The sequence below is a fragment of the Micromys minutus genome (genome assembly GCF_963924665.1).
Source record: "Micromys minutus genome assembly, chromosome: 1".
NCBI classification, from domain to species: Eukaryota; Metazoa; Chordata; class Mammalia; order Rodentia; family Muridae; genus Micromys; species Micromys minutus.
Window position 1 is genome coordinate 228,259,726 of NC_137969.1, and position 22,209 is coordinate 228,281,934.

Genomic DNA, 22,209 nt, shown 5'->3' on the forward strand with positions numbered 1-22,209 from the left:
TGGGGAGGGGGAGAAAAAAAAATGTTTTGGTTTTTTTTTTTTTTTTTTTTTTTTTACAATAGCTTTGGAATGAAGCAGTCTTTGCATTACATCAGGTCGTCTTGCAACTTTGTATTTCCCTGGGGAAAATGGTCACAAGCCAGTATTTCCACTTTGTAGCCAGTCTAAAGAGTATCCTAAATGTACTTTCCAAAAGATAGGAGCTAACATTTACAGAACACCTGAAGCTGGCTCTTAAAAAACCCTGACTCACAACTATGATCCTTGTGAAACACACAAAGATGGACCCTGTCCTTTCTACTGAGGGAAACTCAAGACTACTGTGAATGTGGCAGAAGCCTCTCCTCCCACCATCCCACACCTGTGCTTCCCAGAAGGAACAAGCAATACTTTTGAGAACCCCACAAAGCCAGAATGGTCTCTGCCTTCCTCCCTCTCCCTCCCAAGGTTGCTCTTCTTGGGGAACTTTTCCAGCAGGGTGTGGTATATCACACTCCTCTCAAGAAATGATCCAAATCTTCTAGCAATAGGTCCCTGCCAGGGATGCTGCTGAAAGGCCCCTGAGGGGAGGAGAGCCCAGAGAGTGCACACAAAGAGGAGATAGGCTGGAAGCTGCAGGTCAATGGGACCCCAGTCAGGTAAAGGCCTCTGGCCATGTCAAGATGGCTTCAGCCTCACTCCAGGGAAAGCTGAACGGATGCCAACTATCACAGGATAGTTCCCTCAACATAACTCCTCATTCAGCACTGTAATCCAAAGAAATTTAACTTCAGACACAGAACTAGGAGCATAGCAGGGCTCCAGAATCAAGGACTTCAAAAACTTCATTTTAAAAGGCCCCAGCTTGGCTGGGGTGTGGTGGTGCACATCTTTAATCCCAGCACTGGAGAGACAGGCAAATCTCTGAAAATAACAAAAACAAAAACAAAAATGCCCCCAATCCCCATAAGAAAAAAAAAAAAGGCTCCAGTTCCTGGCAAGACACCAGGAAAAGCTGAAGCCAGGGTTAATCTACTACACAAATAGAGCTTTATCCATGGTACTAAAAACTCCTACTTAATCCTCAGCAAAGCAGATGTCTTCTTCTCCCTCTTTTCCACCAACAAACCTGAAAAGTCCCAAGGGGTCAAAGGTCAGGGAAGCCAGACGGCAAGCCCAGGAGTGGAGCCAGGTTGGCCTGCCTCACTAACTCTGCAAACTTTCTCCTTGCGTCTCGGGCTTATGGCCTCTTGTGTGAGTTGGTTGAAACCGATGACAGGACTGCCAGGCAAACAGAAGCCTCCGAGAGGATCCGGAAGTGTGGCTGGCTGGGAAAGGCCCAGTCGGTGAGGTGAGTGGCTCTTTAGTGACTTCCATACCTGGGGATCCTATGGAAGATCTGTGTCTTCCTTCAGGAGTAGCATGACTCCCATACTTACTAGTACTAAACCCACAAGTGGCTTCAAAGCCTGCCCTCCCCAAGTTCCCTTCCCCTGATGCCCTGAAGTCTGAGTCCAATCAGCTCTGTGCTTGAATTCCCACAAGCAGCTTCGGGCCCAACTCCCCAGACACTGAACATGAGAGCCAGGCTCAGACAATCACCATCTCTGCGTGGGGCTCCAAGGCTTCTTCTGAACTTAAATTTGTAAATAAAAGCTGTTCATGGCACATGCTAAACAAGGGAGAGGAAGGTTAGTGACCAAACACTCCAAGACCTCAACAGAAATTCCTGATGAAACCAAGGCCCAGAGAGAGAAACTGACCATGAATCCATGGTCAATTGCTTCAAGAACATACAGATGAGTGCTTGAGTGGAGCTGTGGTCAGGGCTGCCAAATGGATGCCCTCACATTTGGCACCTGTCTTAGTCACTGTTCTATTGCTGTGAAGAGACTCCATGACCAAGGCAACTCCTATAAGAATAAGCAACCCCAGGCTTGCTTACAGTTCCAGAGGTTATCATCACGGAGGGGAGCACGGCACGAAGGCAGACACGGTACTGGAGAGGCTATGTCCAGATCCACAAGCAGCAGGAAGAAACAGACAATGGGCCAGGCTTGGACTTTTAAAATCTCAAAGTCCACCCCCAGTGTCACACTTCCTCGAACAAAGCCATGCCCACCCCAAGGTCACACCTCCTAATCCTTCTCAAATAGTGTCATTCCCTAGTGACTAAGCACTCAATCAGATGAGTCTGGGGGGAGGGCGGCATTCTTATCCGAACCACCACAGAACCCCTTCAGACCTGCCAGGTCCTTGACAACTGTTTGGTTCATCTCTTCTGGGCAGCTCTAGAGAGGGACAAGACCCCTCTGGTTGCCAGGCTTGGCAGAGACATTATTGGTATCCATTCATCTGAGGTAAGAATAAAGAATGGGGAGAAATGGCTGTGTTCTCTGATCCTCCCAGTAACCAAGAAGCATACAAACTGGCTGCCAGGAAAGCTGGGTCCTGTACAGCTGCCTGAAACATCTTAAAGGGCTGCAGGGTAGGTACAGAAAGCTGCCTGTCCCTCTCACCCAAATTCATCAAGCATCAGGCCCTTTCTCAGGCCCCGGTCAAGATGTAGAATCTCTGCCAAATGCTGCCACATTCCTTGAATTTCTCCTGTCTCTGAGCAGCTGCTGTAGAGCCTTCTCTTCTGTGTTGATTTATTCTTTATTGTTCCTGAAATACACCCAGAGGCCTTTGGCATGCCATGCCAGGCACCCGCAGAACATTCAGACTAAGCCCCAAGTACACACCAACCAGGCACTCTGGGACCCAGGCCAAGCTAACAGGAATGACAGGCCCTAGGGTCAAACCCAGCAGTAGGAAGACCCAAGATCCCACCTAACCCCTAATTGACAGTCTTCCAGAGCCTTTCTTATGACTGTAGAGGTTGTATACATCTGGGAGAGGAGACATCTGGAAGGCCTAAATCAAACCTCATCACCCCTTTCCAAGCATGAGTGAATGTCCCAGCCACCCCCAGACCCAAGCTTAAAACTGGGTTCTTCCCTTTCTTCCTTGGCCCTAAATCTCCCCTACCCATCAGTCCAATGGTTCCCCCAATTCTTACCATCTTACCACGTTCTGTGGGTGAAGCCCCATTCCCTGAGCATATGGAAACAGTCAAAAGACTGGAGCTGTGTGCTAAGAAGGCTCAACTGTGTGCAGTTCCTCCTGTCACTAGCCTATGTGAGCCTCCACTTCCTTATCAGTAAGTGAGCACCACGGTAGTAAAGCTACTGCAGGATTCAATGAGATAACACGGAGACCAAGGGCCTGCCCAAAGCAAGTACTGGATCCATGACATTTCATTCCCTCTTTTGCTGGGCCTGGGAGCAGTGAATGGTTCGCTTCTTCCACAGCTGGTCGACAGCAGCTCTGGGCAGTCTGTGCAGAACAAGGAGACAAGGAGTCCCAGAAACAGCGTTGAGCTCTGCAGACATGCAGGACATCTGGTCACCAGACTCGGGAGAGAGAGCTGGCAAGAATTCCAGAGCACACGCAGCACAGGCCTCCTGTGGACTCAACTGTGCCAGCAGAGAGCACAGGGACACAGAAGGACAAACGTCTTTCCCAGAGAACACTGGCCGGACTTTCAGGTCTTCCAAGATGAGAGTCAACACCCTCGTGGACTCACTCTAAGGAGAGCAATAAAAGGGAGGGCGCCATGGCCTGAGAGATGCTAGGGAAGGGTGGCCACAGGAAGTAGGAACCGGGATGGCAGATGCTGGGCCTGCGTTTGAACGTAAGCAAGTCTGCCCAGAAGCCAGGGCAGGGAATATCCCACAAGTGGAAGTACCAACTTGGTTATTTTTGGCACTGCGGCCCAGAACCTTCAAAGAAAAGCTGCCACTACTTAACATGGGAGGGCTGTCTATTCTCAAGTGTGGGAGCTGCAGTGGGGACAGAAGGCAAGAGGGGCCTTTACCCACCCCACCCACCCTGTTCTTTTCCTGTCGCTGTTAGACCTGTGTGTGCCCTATGTAGCATGAATACTTCTGCTTTCCCTTAGATCCTGCTCCCCAGTCACACTACATGCGCACTCGCATGCACACACACGCGCGCGCGCGCACACACACACACACACACACACACACACACACACACACAGAAATAACCATGGAGCCAGGAGAAAACTGAGTCACACCCAGAAGCTTAGACAGTATTCCTCTGGGTTCTTCCTGAACTGCAGGCAGCCCTTCCAACTTCCAAACTCAGAGGGCAGTGACCCTGAAGACGGACACCGGATGTGCATCCCTCTTCCCACCCTCCCAAGGTGAAATGGGAACTGGCAAAAGTCTCTTGGCCTCCCTATGTGGTAAGGAAGGAGTTTAGCTCCCCCACCCCAATCTTTTCCAGCTCTTCGAAGACTCCCCAAGGCTGAGGAGCCCATGATTATGAACTAATGCCTCGGACCCAGTGAGGTCAGGTGAGGACACAGGTGCTCGCCCCAGGAGCTGCCCCAGGCTGAGAGGGACACTTTGCTGGGAGGAGCTTGAAACTGGCCCACCAGCACTGCAGAGAGGTAAATTTACCATGTCAGCCCCTTTGAGAGCTCTGGTGGCTTTCCTTCCCAGTTGGCAAGTTTTGACAACAATGGGCTGGAGTAGGGTTTCTGTCTACCCCAGCTGAAGCCTAAACCCCCTTCCCGAATTCCCTTATCTCTGGAGGCCATTTCCCTGAAGGAGCTGGAAGGCCTCAGGGAATCCCCATCTGGCTGTAAGCCTACAGTACTTCCCTCCCTTCCAGCTTGGGTGAACAGATCTCACCCAGACTGCTCCCTTCCCCCTCCCTGAGACTTGGAGGGAGAAGCACTCTCAGCCACAAGCTCCCTATGGCTGGGAGAAAGGCAAAGGGAACAGGGAGCACTTTCTTTGTCTGGCCACATTATGAGGTGCAGTTCCAGGAAGAGAAAGAGCAGCAGCTACCAGAGAAGCAACGCGCCAGGAATCCTGGTCCTCTACACCAGTCCTTACCAGAACCTTAAGCAACAGGCTCTCCGGGAGAGACCAGCACAGCAAAGCTTCAGCTCTCTGCTGACTGACACAGGACAGCTCCTTTCTTATTCACTATTTCACCTCGCCTCTACTCTTACTTCAGTTGGGACAAGGGCCAAAGTGCCCTTTAATGGGACAACTCCCCCCCCAGCTCCACCCAAACCTCCATCCAGGTCATACTGTCAGGGTTCAGGTGAGAAAAGAAAAGAAAAAACAAAGGTACTTTTTCCTAGACTGTAAAACACCTATGCCAGCCCAGGTGAGGTTTTCAGCCAGACCTGCGAGGGTAGGTTCTCCAGAGAAGTGAGCCCTTAACCATCCTCTGCAGGGACAGTTCCTTGTACTAGCACAGACCTGGGGAGCCCAGGACCTAAGGAGCCAGAAAATAAGCTTCATTTGAAAAAGCCATGAAAGTGGCCCCAGACACTAATTCCCACTACAAGCAGGACACCTTCATTTCCCCCCCACCCACCACCCACCCTTCCACCCGAAGCAGCAAAAGGCCAACAGGAGTTGGGCCTGCATCTAGTGAATAGTTAGCATCTATTGCAAACCTACTTACTATCAGCTCATCAACTTGCATGCACAATCCTGTTTCACCTTTACAGCAGTCATTCTAAGTACTATTCTCTCCATTTTACAGAGGAGAAATCCGAGGCTCAGGAAATGAAGCAATGCTCAAAGCCACACTGCAAGTGCAGACGCAGAGTAAGAACCTGGGTGCTCAAGGCTCATTCCCATGCACCCGCCAGGCGTCCTTCAGTCACTGCCAGGTGACTGTCCACACACCATCCAGGAATGGCAGCCCAGTGTGGAGGCGGAACTGGGTGTGGCTCTGGAATCTGAATTGATGCTCCCCCCACAACCTTAACAGTTCCCAAGTGTTCGAGTGTACACGCAGTGGGGGTGGGAGGAGGGTGATCTGGATTCCAAAGTGCAGTCTACAGCACAGAGGTTATGCTGCAATGCTTCTGATTCATAAAATGAGCTCACAGTCCCAGTGTCCTGAATGCTGCTTCAATGCAAATACAGAGCCCTTTACTAAGTAGGTCCCCTTACTAAGAACTGAGGATTTCAGCCTTCCTAGCCCCAGTTCAGGGTGCAATTTCCTTTAGCCTCACAGAGCTGTGATGTGCACAAGAAATCTCCAATGAAAAGCCACCGCTGGCTGCATTTCCTGCAGTCTGCAATGAGTCAGGAAAAAGTACAGTCCTTCCACACACCTGTCCCTGTGCACGTAAGTACACACACACACACACACACACACACACACACACACACACACACACACACACACAGGAAGGGTGCCAACCTGTTCTAGACAAAGGAAATGGCCAATTTAGCAGATCTCCAGACTGGAGGTGCTACCACTCATCCTGATGACCCCGTGGGGTCAGTATGACAGAGACAGAGGAGTGTTAAGTACCAACAAGCACTGGGATCCTTGTGGTGAACTGACCCTCTATGAAACTTAACGATGCAGTGGGGTGGTCCTTATAGTAGAGAAATGACTCATGGTCCTCTGCATGGCAAATCTTGTTTTCTTTTTGAGACAGAGACCACCTAGCCCACCCAGGATGGGCTTGAACTCATGAGTTCAAGAATTCCTCCCACCCCTGCCTCCCAAACATCTGGGACTAAAGGGGCGCACCATTAATCTTGGCAAGCACATTCGTTTGCCTGTTTGTGGGTATCTCCCACTCATTCGCTTAACTAGTACTAACCCTTACTAGATGCCAGGCATTGTCGGAAAGAGCCCTAAGCTTACACTAAAGCAGAAGTTATCGACGGTTTGCTTATCTCATCGTCCTCATAGCAACTCTATGAAGGAGAACCTTTGCTTCTGATGCCTTATGTGTGTGCAAATACAGTAGCAGTTAACATATTCAGAGGGCCTTCAGCAGGGACTCTGAGAAGGAAGACATAAGCAGGAGTCTCCAAACTGCTTACACGTCCTCAACCCACCCCCATCCCCACCAGCAACCTTTTATTTAGGCTATCAAGGGTAAAGATCTGCGGGCCAGGCCCACAGGGGCCTAGCCAGGTGCACTCTTCACCTTCTACCTACCTCTTTTTCCAGAGGCCTCAGCTCCAATGAGCCTTTCCCTGGGTTCTGGAGCCATGGCAGGCTCTCAATTGCATGTAGTTCCATGTTACCTCCCCTCTTCCATTTGCTAAAAGCAGCAGCCCAGGGTCCAACACAAGGGCTATTTTTAAAATTTCATGTTTAAAAGTTTACTTTCATCCCTATGGGCACTCCAAGGAGCTCTTTCTCGAAAGGAGCTGGGGTTCTACCTGGTGCTTGGAGCTGCTACAATGGAAGCAGATCAGCTTCCCCAGAGCATGCTGGAAACCTGGGGGCATTCTCTAAGTTCATCACCCCTTGACCCCTGGGAGTTACAGACCAGAGAAACCAGCCATAGGCCAATCCAATTAGAATGGAGACCGGAGCCAGGGCTGTGAAATGAGATAATGTATCACAGTAATAGAATGTTTACACCTGCGGAGCGGCAGGAAAGAGGCCCCATAAGTTCTTAACCTAAGGTCTGCCCCATTTGGCTCTAAAGTTATCCGACCACGCAAAAAAGGGTGCATTTTTCTGATATTATGGGTACACAGATCATACTTTCCTTAGACAGCTCTGGACTAAGACTGATGCTTCACCCCCTCAGCTGAGGCACCAAGGTTGGAGTCAGAGATCAGTGATACAATGTCATCTTCACCAAACCCTCTTAGCCCTAAAACTACAGGGTGAGGATAACCCAGGCCCTCCAAGCCAGGCTCCGAGGGATGGATGAAGCTACCTTTCCCCTCCCCAGACACAGTTGCCACCAGGATCTCCTACACACACGTGCTGCGGCGGTCTCAAAGACCAGGCACTGCTCCCCTATCCTGCACAGGGGTCCGAGGTGGGATGGTGGAAGCAGGAAGTGGCCACCGAAGTTGTAGCCAACAAAGTATAAAAAACGAGGCAAGAAACTTCCCCTTTCATCTTTAGATGGTTTGGGACACTCAGAAGCCTCCAGACGCCTCCTCCAGGTCTGCCCAAAGTTCCTCAGCTTCCCAAAGTCTTTACTTTAAGGCTTGGATGGGGGGCACGCAGCAGAGGTCCACATGCCCCTCATTGTGAACGTTTGGGGCGGGGAATGATTAACTCTATCGAGCCCGCCATATGCAGGGCCCAGACGAACCCGGGCTTCAAAGCTCAGGACAAGTACCATGGAACACAGCACCCGAGCCAGGGACGCGAGCCTGCGGGGGCGGACAAGCCTGATGACAGGTCTGAGGTGCACCAGCAGTGCCAGGCGCGCGGGTGAGGCGGCTCCACAACCGTCCTCCGGCCCGCGCGCGCTCAACACTCCAGCCTAGGCCTCTCCAGCACCGGCCCCAGTTCCCTGCCCCCATCCCCCGCACTCCCCCGCAGGTCTATCCCCCTCAAAGTCCCCGCGCCGACCCAGCGCCCCACACGCAGGAAAGAGAAGGGGCGCCCTCTCTAAGTTCTCGCGGCTCGCGAGCCTCTTGTCGCGCCTCCCCGGCCCGGCACGCCAGCGGGTCCCTGCGGTCACCACGTTTCTCGCGCGCGCGCAGGAGCAGCAGCCGCGGTCCCCAGCCGCTGGTACCCGGGGCAGAGAGACTGGGGAGGGCTTCCCAGCCGGGGCCGCGCCTGGGTGGGCGGGCCGCGATCGAGCAGCGTAGCTGCACTAACACGACCGGGCTGAGCTGCACACGCAGCTACGGGCGCGGAGTGCGGGCCGGGCGGAGGCGGGCGACTGAGGCCCACGCACCCGCTCCCGCCGCCCCGCAGGCCGCAGAAGTTGGCCGCCGGAGGCCCAGTGTGTGCAGAGCTGCAGCCACCGCCTGCACGGTCACTCGGGGTCCCCTCGCTGGCCGCACCGCCTGCAGGCCTCGGTCGCCCGCTGAGCAACACCACTTACCCAGCTCCCGCTCGGCCTCCGGCCTCAGCAGTGCCCTTTCCTTCCGCCGCGGGCCGCCGCCTTGGGTCGCCTCCGAAGAGCCCAGCCGCCTGCACGCACTCCCGGATTTTAAAAACAAACAGGCGCCGTCGCTTCCCCGCGGCGTTCGCAGGGCTTCAGCCAAGCCCGCGCCTCCCAAAGCCTGGAAGTTTGCTGGCAGGGCCCGGGCGGGACGTGCGTGCTGTCACCCACTGCTCGCAACGCGGCAGCCTCGGCGCGCCCCGCGCCCTTACAGTCCGCCTCGAGAGCGCTCTCCCTCCCTGCGTGTCACCCCCAGTCCTGCGATGCAGTGTCAGGATTGCACGGCTCTGACTCATCGGTTGAGCTCACAGCTTGAAAAAGAGAGAGAGAGAGGGCGAGAGGCAAGAGCGAAGGAGGAGGACTCGCTGGCGAGCTACAAAGGATTGCACAACTCGAGGCTGGGAGCTCCGAGCGCCCAGTGGCTGGCCGGCGCGCGCGGCACGGCGGCGAGCAGGAACCAGCTCTACCACTTCATCAGCACAACTGTCTCGGGGCCGCCTCTCCGCCTGCAGGCTCCGCGCCGCCCACTTCCTGCGACCAAATAAGGCTGGGAGGCGTCTTTAAACCTCCGGGCCGCAGCCAGGGCTGGGGATTTCCAGCAGACCTTACCTCCACTTGCCACCCTCCCCCCAACTCCCCAGCCTAGGCTAGAGCCCCCGATGGCTCTTCTGTAATCAACAGGCCATGCGGCTTGTTCCTTGCACATCAAGGTCAGGAGGAGACAGTGACGAAATGTTTGGAAACCCATCCAGCCTGCCAGGAAAGTGTGTGTGTGTGTGTGTGTGTGTGTGTGTGTGTGTGTGTGTGTGTGTCGCGCGCACGCGCGCCCCATAGTGAAGAAGACACAAGGCGCTTTCCTCCACAAAGAAAACTGACTTTGGATGCAGTAAAACATGCATAATCCTCTTTGAGCCAGTTTATTAACAGCCTTCCTGAGTTACGATTCCTAGGCACCAGCCTGCCCGCGTAAGTTATAGAGAAACCAACCCTGTCTCTATAAAGGACTTACATGACCATTATTTAGGAGATGAAAAGCTCCAGGGTGAAATCCTCACAACCTAGGCCAAAGTTGGGCGACTGATTCAAGGTCTTCTTAAACCGCCCTGACATAATTTTCTGGCCCCGGCCCGTGATGCCTCTTTTCGAATTTTGGTGGATGATGGGAAACTGGAGAGTTCTTCCAGAGCTGAGGGAAAGTCAAGGTGTGTTTTGCTGCCTGTACGGTGTTGCTTCTTAAGATGAGTCAGAAGGCTTTCCTTTGAAGGAAAACCCACTGAGGAACAAACGCACTGCATTCTGGTAGCCACTTTCCCTGGTGTCCTGTCCTAAGAGTCGGGTAGGAGGGTGGCAGGCAGCAGGCTGATTCTCACCCCTGAGGCTGCAGAGCCTGAGTCCTCAAGTAAAGACCTGGGGAGTAGGTGACACTGACAACAGGGGAACCTGCACAGAAACTTGCAAGAACCAGGAAGGCATCATCCTCACCCACCTCTTTGCTGGTGTCACCTCCGTGCACCTGGAAGGGCTCCTCCCCAGCAGACAAGGGCTTATTTGTCCTGTTATGACAGGGCAGAGCATTTTGGCTACAAAAACACCAATAAGTATGCCAGGGGACTAGACCAGATGACCTCTTAAAAATCACTTCCAGTTTAAGATCCATAATTCTGTGACTGTGAAAAAAAAAAAAATGAAGGAACCTGGGAAACCCCTTTCTACAAAGAAAAGTCCAGGCTCCCAGTTTAGCACCCACTATGACAAGTCTCCAAACACTTCCCCATTCAGTGACTAAACAGCTGTGTGAGTGTATTTTAGCACTCTCATTCAAGGGACGGCGGCACGATTCAGAGAAGCTGACTGCAGAAGGCCACAGGGTAAGCCAGTATCTCTGTCTCTCTGTCTCTCTTGTCTCTTCCTCCAGTCTCCTAAAGAGTGGGCTGGTGACCAGTTGAGGGACTCAGGTAACACAGTCCCCTAAGTACAGGCTGGCCTCTCAGTGCTCCTAGCAGAGGCTGGGTCTAAAAGCCATTTTGGTTTGTCCATTTGCATTTCTTCTTCCGTGTGACAGTTCATCCATGTGAGGAAAGCAAAGGCAGCCACTCGGCCTCCACCATCCACTGCGGCCGTTACTTCATTAGACCTGTCAGGTGACCTTGCTGAAGGCTCAGCCCCTGAAGCTAACCAGCCCAGAGGGAGCCCCTAAAGAAAATACAAATTGGCCCTGGAACGTCTCAAAAACTGAGCTAGCTGAGGAAGAGTCTGCCATTCAGAGCTAGAGCCCAGCCTCACGGTAACAAACGGGGCCATTACTCTGGGCCAGCACTGCTCCGTCTGGTCTCTGAGGGCTTCCTCCTTCCCCACACAAGCTGCTGGGCCTGTCCCAGAGCAGCATGGGGAGGAGAGGCAGGTGGCAAGATGTCCAAGAGAAGTCAGTGGCCCTGGGGGAGCTCTGCCTACCTTCACTCAACAAAATTTCTAAATTTGGTGCTAGAGAGATGGCTTAGCGGTTAAGAGCACTGACTGCTCTTCCAGAGGTCCTGAGTTCAATTCCCAACAACCAAATGGTGGCTCACAACCATCTGTAATGGGATCCGATGCCCTCTTCTGGTGTGTTTGAAGACAGCAACAGTGTACCCTTATTTACACATATTTAAATAAATATTTTTTAAAAACACTTATTATGACAAAAAATTTTTTCTAAAATCTGGACCACCTTGGAAAGGAGGAGAGGGGGCTGTCCTGGCTGTGGTAGAAGTCTCCCTCTCTACAGCGAATGGGGTGGTATGAAAGAAAAGCCTTGGAGGTCTGTCTTGTTGCAGATATGACAGAGCAAAATCACTGACTTATGAAAGTTTTGGTTTTAGTAGCTCTCCAATCCCCCCTACAAGCCTCTGGGGCAACAAGAAGGTGACCTTTTAGAGCTAGGGACACAAGCTGGGAGAGTCGGAAGGATGACATTTTCCGCACCACTCCACTTCTCCACAAACCATAGGCAAGAGAGGAATCCAGAGCTCCAGTTCCTGGTGTGTCTGCTAAGAAACACTCCTGTAAGTGAAGCACCTATGACTGGACCCCCAGCTCTGAGTCCATCTGAGGCAGACAGATGATGACGGCTCTCACAGACAGCTCAGAACGGCCATCCCCTATGTCCAGCCCATTAAACACTTCAGGGACTGGTGGGGAGAGGCTAGAGAGCTGGCTCAGCGATTAAGAACACTAGTTGTTCTTGCCGAGGAACTGGCTTCAGTTGCTGGCATCCACATGGTGGCTCACAACCATCCGTAACTGCAGTTCCAGAGGATCTGACACCCTTTGCTGACCTCCACAGGCACCAGGCACATATCTGGTGCATAGACATATATGTGGGCAAAAACGTTCATACAATTAAGTAATATTAAAAACTCTTCCAGAGATGAATTCTATGGTACATGAGTAGATCATAGTAGATCTTATAAAGAACAGCAAAAGGCTGCCCAGAAGCCCTCTTGGGCTTACTGCCCAACCACCTCCACTGAGTTTCTCAAGGCATTGCTCACTACAGAATAAAGAGTTTTAGGGCTGGACTGTCGCTCAGTGCATAAGGCCTTGCATTTAGTTGTTAGGGGAGGAAGAGAGGGAAGAAAGAAAGGGCTAAGAGGAGAAGGAAACAGTAGTGGTAGACTCTAATCCCAGGACTCAAAAGGTCAAGGCAGGAAAATCAAGAGTTTGGGGTTAGATTGGGCTATGTACCAATACTATTTGGGGGAGGGGGGAGAAAGAGAGAGTTGTTTTCTTCTCTCTACTCCCCAAGTTTGTGTGCCTGTTTTCTCTCTGATCCTTTTCTTACTCACTGAAGTGTTAACACTTACTGGGCAGACAAACACTATTGAGGACCCCATACATCCATAATGCCAGGTTCCTTATGTTCTGGCCCTTTGCAAAATAAAGATGCTATCTTTAGGACCTCCTTGCCTAAAGTTACAAGAAAAGAGAAAGTTGTGGGAAATTAGGAAACCAGGACTGAATCTGGATCCTGTCTGAAATGAATAAATGTTCTGCGCAATCTCGGACAGTTGTCAAGCATCCCTCACTTGGTTTTTTGGGGTTGGATTGGTTTTTTGCCTATAACAAATCCCCCATATTTTAAGGGTTTACAACTGTTATTTCTCTGTATTTATTCCTCCCACTACCTTCTCCCTTTCAAGGACTTAATTCCAGGAAAGATCCTTTCATACACTCCCACCCAAAAAAAGGCCCCAGGATGAGCCTCTGCGGGGCTCTGCCAGAGGGACACTTCGAGCATCAATTTGGTGTCTTATCTGGGGGGCTCTTCCAAGGCTGCCTCCCACTCCATGCCTTTTGTATTCTTTCCACTACCCCTTTCCACCACACTGTGATCTTGAGCTCTTTAGGGACACCCCTCTGATGGCTGTGTCTTCTCCCCCCAGGTCTTACCAGGTCCTTCTTGACGAGTGGACAGCTTAAAGCCATCCAGTCGCAAAATGAAGCTGAGAAGCTCCTGCATTTGATCTCTTTTACCCCTGAGAACCAGGGACCCTCCTCTCTGCTTCAGTTACTTCACCTGTTCTAGGAAATGCCTGCCACACCAGCCCCCAGCTGTCTGCACCCCTGGGTACTTCCCTGCTGTCCCTCCCCTACAGGCCTAGCCAGGTTCCTAGTGCCTTTGTCAGGCCTGAAAGGGAGCTTCTATAGATGGCCCCAGTTGCTCCTGTCACTCTGGGAGAGAGACATCTGGCTGGCTGCAGGGAGAAGAACAAAACAGGTGTGGCTGCCAGGGAGGGCTGACCAGCAGAACCAAGGGACATAGACGCCCTTTCTTTAAGAGGAAGGAACTGCCAGCTTTCCTGGTGGCTCACTTTAGCATAGTCTCTGGGCCACTGCAGAACCAGCCCTGGACAGGCTTCCCTATACCATCCCATCAGCGCAGTGAGACAGGAAGAAAGGGATCCCCAGAGACCCAATGTGTGCAATGGAGCAAGCTTTAAAATAAAACCTAGTATTGATAAGTCATGGACTGAAATCCAAAATCCACAGTTAGGCCCGTGCTCAGGTCTAGTTCCAAAGCCTGGTTCTCACCAGCCTGATGACCCTGACTTGAGCAGGTTACTTAAACATCCTATTTGCTCCTCCACAAAGTGAAGACAGGAGAGTTTTAAATGGCTGGCCAACGCCAGGTCTTTGATTTGAGGTGGCTGTCCTCTCCTCACCTGGACTCTGCTTCTGGCCATACACACTGTATGATCCACAAACCATCAGAGTGCCGATTCCTTAGTAGTTCCTATCAACTACTGCAGAAAGCTGGGGTAGCACACTCAGGATCCTGGGACCATCCAATATCTCAGCCTGTCCCCACAGACATAACCTGAGGTTCCCCAAGATGTCTCCACCTCACTCCCATTTTTCCTCCTCTTCTCCTCAGCTGCAGGTACCCCATGCCCAGGTCTCCCAGCAACCACAGCTTACAGTACTTCCAGGACGCCTTCCCTCATTCCCCAAGCAAGGGCAGCTCATGCATACGTAGTGTTAGAGTTCTTCAGGGTTCCTTTTACCAGGCTGGCAACTGCATTGCTGGCTAAAAGGTCACAGCTGTCCCCACTAGAGGAGCCTCGGGTGGGACTGACTGTGGTGTGGTTGTCTGTGCTGCAGGGTTTTCTGTGGGCTGCAGCTGCAACATCTTACCTTGCTTAACTTCCCTCTCTCTTAACAGCACTTCCCTAGTAAAGCCCTGGACGCAAACCCTTCCTTAAGTCTCCACTCCTACACATTGGCCCTTGGGTTATCTTTACTCCATCATCCACACATTGTCCACACATTGTTTGCTGACCTTCCTGTCAGAGCATCATGGACCAGATCAGAGCTTCTCCAAGGCACAGCTTAGACCTTGGTAACCCTGATGTCTACACAGTACCTGGACTTGGTGCATACGAGTGAATAATTTTGGCAAGAACGTTAATAAAACCATATATAGAAAACATATCATGATTTAATGGTTACTTTCATTACTATTCTATCTTAGCACCTCTGAAATCCGGCTGCTTGTGACCGTAGATGCCATGTGACTGTTACTGTTTGGTTTGGTTGAATTTTGGATGTTGGTTTCTATGTGTTGAGAAGGTCTTACACTACGTTACCCAGACTGGCTTCAAAGTCCTGGGTTCAAGCCATCCTCTTAATTGACCTTCAATACGGAGACTAGATAGGTCTGTATGTATGATTTAATTGCCAGAATTTTCTCTTTTAAAATGTCATATTTTAGCCTGGCAGTGGCAGTGCATGCCTTTGATCTCTGCACCCAGGAGGCAAAGGCCATTGGATCTCTGTGAGGACAGACTACAGATAGAGTTCCAGAACAGCCAGGACTACATACAGAAACCCTGTCTCAGGAAACCAAATAAATAAAACTTACTTTAATATTTTTAGTGTGTGTGTGTGTGTGTGTGTGTGTGTGTGTGTGTGTGTACGTGTATGTACATTTGAGTACAGGTGCTGGCAGAGTCCAGAAAGGGACATGGATCTTCCGACGCTGGAGTTACGGGTGGTTTGACTCAACCCATATAGGTGTTGGAAACCTGGCTCAGGCCCTCTGCAAGAACAATATATACTCTCAGTTGTTGAGCCAATTCTCTAGCCCTATTTTCTCTTTTTAGCTTGACATAAAATTACTGATAGAATCAATGGTTCCTATGGTGTATAATACTATAATTGCTGACACATCTTCTGGGTCCTAAAGCTTACAACACGAAGCCCACTTTATTATGAGGCCTCAGAGTTAAGCTTGGTAGCTGTTAGGCATTCAAGTTCTTGTAAGCTAGCCTACAGTTTTCCACGGGAATGGAAGACTCCAGTGTCCATAGGGTGCAGGTCATTAGGATGTTGGTTCTTGACTGAGAAAGGTAAGCAAAGGTCTCACTTTTCCGGATGACCTACAAAGGACCAACCCAACACATCTAAGGCATGCCTGACAATCAGCACCCTGGGAGGAAGCCACCATCCCCATTTTACAGAAAAGAAAGCCGAGCGTAGAAGAGGTGAAGTCACTCTCCCAAGGTCATAGAGATGAATTTGACCTTGGACACACATCCTGTTTCCCAAATGAGGCGGCTGAATAAAATGAGGGGATGAGCCTGGTAAGCTATTCTCCCTCTCAGGAATATTTTGTCAAACCCATATATTATTACGTTTTATTTTTAACGAACTTTTGTTTTTGTTTTTTCAATCAGGAGATTTGAGGATTCAAGAAATGACTCAGCTAAGAGCCCTGATATAACCCTGGACTCAATTCCCAGCACCCACGGAGAGGCTAACACCTTCTGTATCACCAGTCCTGGGAGAGCTGACACCCTTACCTGGCCTCCTTGGACACTTCACACAAATAATACACAGACATGCAGGCAACAAACAGGCAAATCAAACACATAAAATTAAAATAAATAAGCCTCAAGAAATGTTTTAAATTGATGAGATTTAAAGTGAAAGTTAGGATTTCTGTTTTGTCATGAAAAAACAAACAAACAAAAACCAATTGGAGCCAGGTAGTGGTTCAAGTCTTTAATCCCAGCACTTGAGAGGCAGAGGCAGGAGGATCTCTGAGTTCGAGACCAGCCTTGTCTACAGATCGACTTCCAGGGCAGCCAGGGCTTCACAGAGAAACCCTGTCTCAAAAAAGAAAAATAAGTAAGCAATCAGTTGGCACACTGACTACATCCATACTTCCTTGGAGAAGGAACCGAGAGGTGCGTAAGAGGCATGGCAGGGACACTTGGCTGTTACATGCTGATCTGCTGCTGTTCCTCAACCTTCCTAGGCCATGGGTCATTGTCATTCCTCCTCCCACTTGTGCCAGCTTGTCATTTCATTCTCCCATGACCCTCAGAGCAGAAGCACCTCAGGACTATAAAGCCTCAGGCTTCTCTGCAGACCCCCTCTGGCCAACCACCCTCCAAAGTCACCTCTTACCCTCCTGCAGAAGTTCCCAGACAAGCCCCTGCCTCCCCTTAGCCTCTATCCAAGGCTCCCCCAGGTCCTATCACTTGTACCCCAGAAATCGAGAGGCTGAAAGCCAGAGTCACTAGGGTGATCAGCCCCTCAGGTGTGAGGGTGAATCTGACAAGATTGAGGAGTAGACCCCACCCAGGCAGGAAAGGAGAAAGGCCTTCTGCAGTTGAAGAAGATGAGCAGGGTTTGACACATTTCAGAAACACAAACAACAGATCGTTGGGAGGAAAACTGTAGTCTCAGCAGCGATTTTAGGATATGCAAATGAGAACGCCATTAAGGCCCCATTACAGCTGAGTCAACTTGAAAATAAATAAATAAGACAAGAAAGGAGGGCTCTGGGGAAACAGCTGCATACACACTGCAATCGGTTTAACTCTTTCTAGAACGACAGCTGACCTTGTCTTGCAAGAGTCGAACACCCTGACCAGGTAAATCTGACTGAGAGTCTACCGCCCGGGAAAACAAGCGGACGCTCAGAGCAACTGTGTATGGAGCCAAGGAATAGAAATCTACTTTGCTTAAGGTATGACACAGGCTGAAATGTGAACGGACTCCATACACCAGCCAAGCTGATGAAATCACATGAAGTGTCAAGATCAGCCCAAAGACATGTGTAGAGGCTTCTTTGCACACAGACACCCACAGGAGCATCAGATGCAATCAGGTGAGAAGTCCGAACTGTTGCTGTGTGATGTTTGTCCTTTCAGGCAGAGGAGGTCCGTTTAAAAAACAAAGATTGACAATGGGAGCCAGCCCGGGCTAAGGTCCCAGAGGGGGCAAAGAGGCTTAAGCCCCAGGCATCCAGATGAGGACAAGAAAAGAAATGCAAACAGGTAAAGAAGGGGGATTGGATGGGGCCCAAGGACCCCAAAACTTTCCTTATTAAGGCACCGTTGAAAGACACCTCTCACAGAAGGAATAAAGTCACCCAAATAAACCCGCACCACTTAACCCCACACAGTCTCAGAGCTACCTCTGCCTGCTGTATGTGTGCTCTCTAATACCTCACTTCAGCAGCTTCGGGGGTAATACCAAGGCTCTTTGTGGGCTAGCCTAGGAACCCAGAAACCATTTATAGTATTGTTTCTATGGAAATGTGTTTCAAGCTTCAAAAGAACGGAGCAGCTGACAACCCTGGGGCACACATGTGATCTCTAAATTAGGGAACTGAGATGGGCAGGGGCCCCAGCTCAGGAAGACAACCTGCGCCTTAGATTCTGCAGCAAATTAATAGTCAGCCACCAGCAGTGATCAGAACCAAGCCAGCTGTCAGGATTGGGTGAAGATGGAGCCAGAGTACCTATGAATGGCCACCATGTGACACGGAAATGTGACAGCCTGTCCCCGCCCCCACCCCGACTCTAATCACATGCATGATCATTACTTGTCCTGAAAGACCCTAAACTATCCTGAATATCCCTCACAAGCATCCAGGCAAGCTCTGTACCCACATTCTTTTTCCAGTTCCTCTTGGACCTTGGCAAACCTCCAGCCATAAGGTCCTATTTGAATGTGACCACAGACCAAAAGAACTCCAGATCTTTGACAGTTCTAGAATTTGGTTTTTAGCACACATATGCTTGAGATAACGGAGTCCCAGATAGGCCTGGACAGATCCAAACCTATCTCTAAGATCTGTTACAGTGGCCCTTGTTCTAGCAAGCTCCAACCTGCCAGCTCACTCAGGATACACCCAAAGCTCTGTAGCTCCACCCACCCCAAGTCTCCAAACTCCATCTCCATTTCCTGCTGAGGTCACAGTCCTGGGCTGGTCACAAGGAAGGGCAAAGAAAGGATCTCCAAACAGAAATAATGTGTGTCAAAAAAAAAAAAAAAAAAAAAAAAAAAGGTTCCCCGATTTGAAGAAAAAGCCCCCAAAATGGGGCTAATATGAGGGTGGCAGGGCTATTCGCAGGGCACAGACAATTCAGAAATGCCCTAATGTGACAGGGTCGTCAGAAAAGCATTGGCTCTCAGCTGGAGCACAGCTCCAAGTTGCAAGCTGGTGGCAATATGGGGACTCAGACACCCTCTTTGACAAGCCAAAGATGAATCGGATGAAGGTGGAGGTTTCATAAGGTCAGCATTTAAAAAAAACAACTCTAAGTTTAATTCTAAAATATGTACTACAACGGACACGCCCAAGACACTACCTCACCAGGGCCCCACCTGGCTGAAGCTAGGCTGTGGAGGTCAGCTTACAAAGCACACTCTGCTACCTGTTGGGAACTTCAGAAGACCGGAGCTGGCTCTAGCCACCTGTGGTAGGGCTTGCAAGTTGAGTGGGTAGTTCAGGGCCTCAAGGGCTGGCTACATGCTCATCCTGCTGGCTGGTTCCCTAGAAACTCAGGTGTGAGCAACCACCTCTTGGGTCTCTGAACCACCTTGGGCTTCATGAATCAGCGTCAGGAGGCAGGGTCCTAGCGCTCTGAACTCTGAAGTTACAGGGTGCAGCAGGGACAATCTGAATTGCTCAGCCCCAGCATGCAGCAGCAGTAGTAGCTGATAAGCCGGAGCAGTTGGGCCTTGCTGGTGGTAACAGATGGGAGACTTGGAGTCCCTCCCTGACCTTCCCACCCATTTCTGACGCCTTTGATGTTGGGGCTTAATCTTTTTAAAGTATAGATCGTATCCATCAAATATACAAATACTCGAAGCATGGCCTCCTCACTTAAGCCATTGCATTATGTCAACTTATACTAGGACCAAGCACTGAAGATGTGCTGCATTCACTGGTATATGGGTAGGCGGTTTTATGTTTTATTTATTGTCATTAAAATTCAACATTTTCCCATGAATTAGCATCACCCTCATATTAACACAGCACAACACTCCCCAGAATCCAGGTATCATACATTAACAGTTTTCTTGCTAATTTAAACAACACTGCCACAAATACCTCTGTGCTTATGGCTCTCTTCCCTTTTCGAACTATTTCCTTAGAATTGATTCCCAAGAGTAGCTCTAATAGGTGAAAGGCAATTAGCATTTTCTTACAGCTTCAAGCCTGGCATTTAAAAATATATACTGTTCCCCGTGAGCTACCAGGTTGTCTGTTTTCCAGAGCTCTTCTGGCAATACCTCTCAAATCCAGCAGCCACACCCCTCGCCGCCTCCACTGCCTTTGTACATATCAGAGCTTTGTACATGGCTATCTCCTCCCACCCGTGTGCGTGCGTGTGGTGTGGTGTGGTGGTGGTTTGGTACGTGTGGTTTGTGTATGTACGTACACACAGCCAGTACGTCCCAGCAATCTTCCGGCCTCCACCCCCACACCCAGGCCTGGGGTTATAGGTATATATTATCATGCCCAGTATTTTATGTGAATGTTAGAATCCAAACCCAAATCATGCTTGTGCAACAAAATGCTCTTACCCACTGAGCCATCTCTCCTGTATCTACTCTTAAAATGCATATCTTCCCAGGGCTGCAGAGCAGTGAAGAACGCTGGCTGCTCTTCCAGAGGACCCTGGTTCAAATCCCAGCGCCTACTTGTAACTCCAGTTCCAGGGGATCTGACACCCTCACGTGACATACATGCAGGCAAAACACCAATGCACATTTAAAAAGAGAGAGAATTCTTTTTTAAAACGCCTGGTCTTCAGTTCCTCTGTGGGTGGGGCACCCAGAATAATGTCCTATGACCGAACACCCTATGATGTCAGAGGTGGCATGAACACTTTGAAGAGGAAGACTGACAAAAGGACATTTGGAGGACAGTGGAGGGCTGGGTGGGAAGCATGTCCCACAGAGATAAAGGCTAAAGCAATGTCCACACACTGGCCATCCTAAAACAAGCTGAAACCTCTCTACACAAGCTCACACATCTGCCAAAAACAAAGATGGGCTCCTAAAAAAACTCAGAAACACAGTACTTCCAGGTTCTGGAAATGCATCTAGGAACAGTGTAAGCCATGCAAATCTGCACTGGTCTAACAGGCAAGCACTTTAGTTCTGCCCAAGGTTGCCTCAGCATTGAACTCATTAACCATAGTGAGAAAGATGTTTCCCACACGACTCTCCAAGTGGCATACAAACCCAAGACGTCTATTTGGTGAAGAAATGCCTCCACCGACCTCTGGTCCTAACCATGAGGCAAGTTGGCAGTATCTCCAAATGGGGAGCCCTTCATGTATTCCAAACCCTTTTATAGACACACAAAGGCCCCGAGTTTCTGCTATGGAGCTCATGCTACACCCTGAAGTCACTGTCAGGAAGACAGGTTTCTCCCCACCCTCTAACAGGAAGAACCACCAGGCTGAACAGGCCTTCACCTAAAAGAGCCCTATCTCTCTTTCACAGTGGGCTGACTTTCTCCCTCATTCCCTCTCTGTGCGGAGCAGAAGATTGTGCTGTGCAGAATTGTGGGGCCACTGAGGGGAGAGAGAATTCAGGCTTCCTTGGGTGAAAAGGCAAGTCTGCTATCTTTAAACCAGTTCCTCGCCATAGACATGCGGTCAGAACGTCTCATCTGGGCCCTTCTCACAGTGGGCAAGCCCAACAGCTGGGATCTGTATTCTGTAACTCCCTTTCTGCCTCACCAGGGTCTGAGAAGCCTCAAAAAACCAAAACAAAACACACACACACACCAAAACAACAACAACAAAAAATCCACCAAAGTACCAAGGGGTCATTTGTAGCAGCAAAGGGTAAAGGAGACTGAGGGGTAGGAGCCGTTCTGCAGACAACCAGCTCAGCATGCACACCTAACCACCTGAGCACCAGGTCCCACTGCACCCACCTCCCCTCAAGGCATTCTTAGTACCCTCCCTGTGGATACTAAGTATCCCCTACTGTATGCCTGTGTGCCAGGCACAACCTCCAGGCCAGTGAGACTCCAGGCATACCTGCGTCTGACTCCCAACATCTCACAGGTGGAAACTGATTCCAGAACCTCAAAGGCGGTGTGGCTCAAAAGGGGCAGTATGAAAGAAAGCAGGTGACTCCTAGCTGGCCCTGTGGACATCTGCCAAGAGGGAAAAGGGCAGGGAGGACATTCCACTCGGAGGGAACAATGAGCAAACGCAGAGGGGAGAGAGAGCAGGCAGAGGCAGTGAGGACCAGGCTCCCACAGGAAGGACTAAGCTAGGGCCATAGGGCTGCGTGCGAAAGGAGGTGGGCTGGGACTTAAAGCTAGGGCCTCCGTGCTGTTCTGAGGAAGGTGGGGTTTCTCCTGCAGGATGTGGGCAACTAAGGGTTGTTAAGAAGGGTGACAAGACCAGAGCTGTATTTTAATAGAATAACTCGGGTCCCTC

General features: G+C 50.5%; 1 protein-coding gene across 3 annotated transcripts in view; it reads right to left on the bottom strand.

The window, feature by feature from the left end:
* The window catches only part of MIDEAS (mitotic deacetylase associated SANT domain protein), a gene marked incomplete at its 3' end in the record, with an annotated part of 69,803 nt that overhangs the window by 35,386 nt on the left and 12,208 nt on the right, over positions 1–22,209 (bottom strand). The window contains exon 1 of one of the 3 annotated variants that reach the window (XM_080920699.1): positions 8,903–9,038. The exons of the other annotated variants lie outside the window; for them this stretch is intronic. Of the gene's footprint in view, positions 1–8,902; positions 9,039–22,209 lie in introns of those variants that run through there. 3 annotated transcript variants of the gene reach the window in all.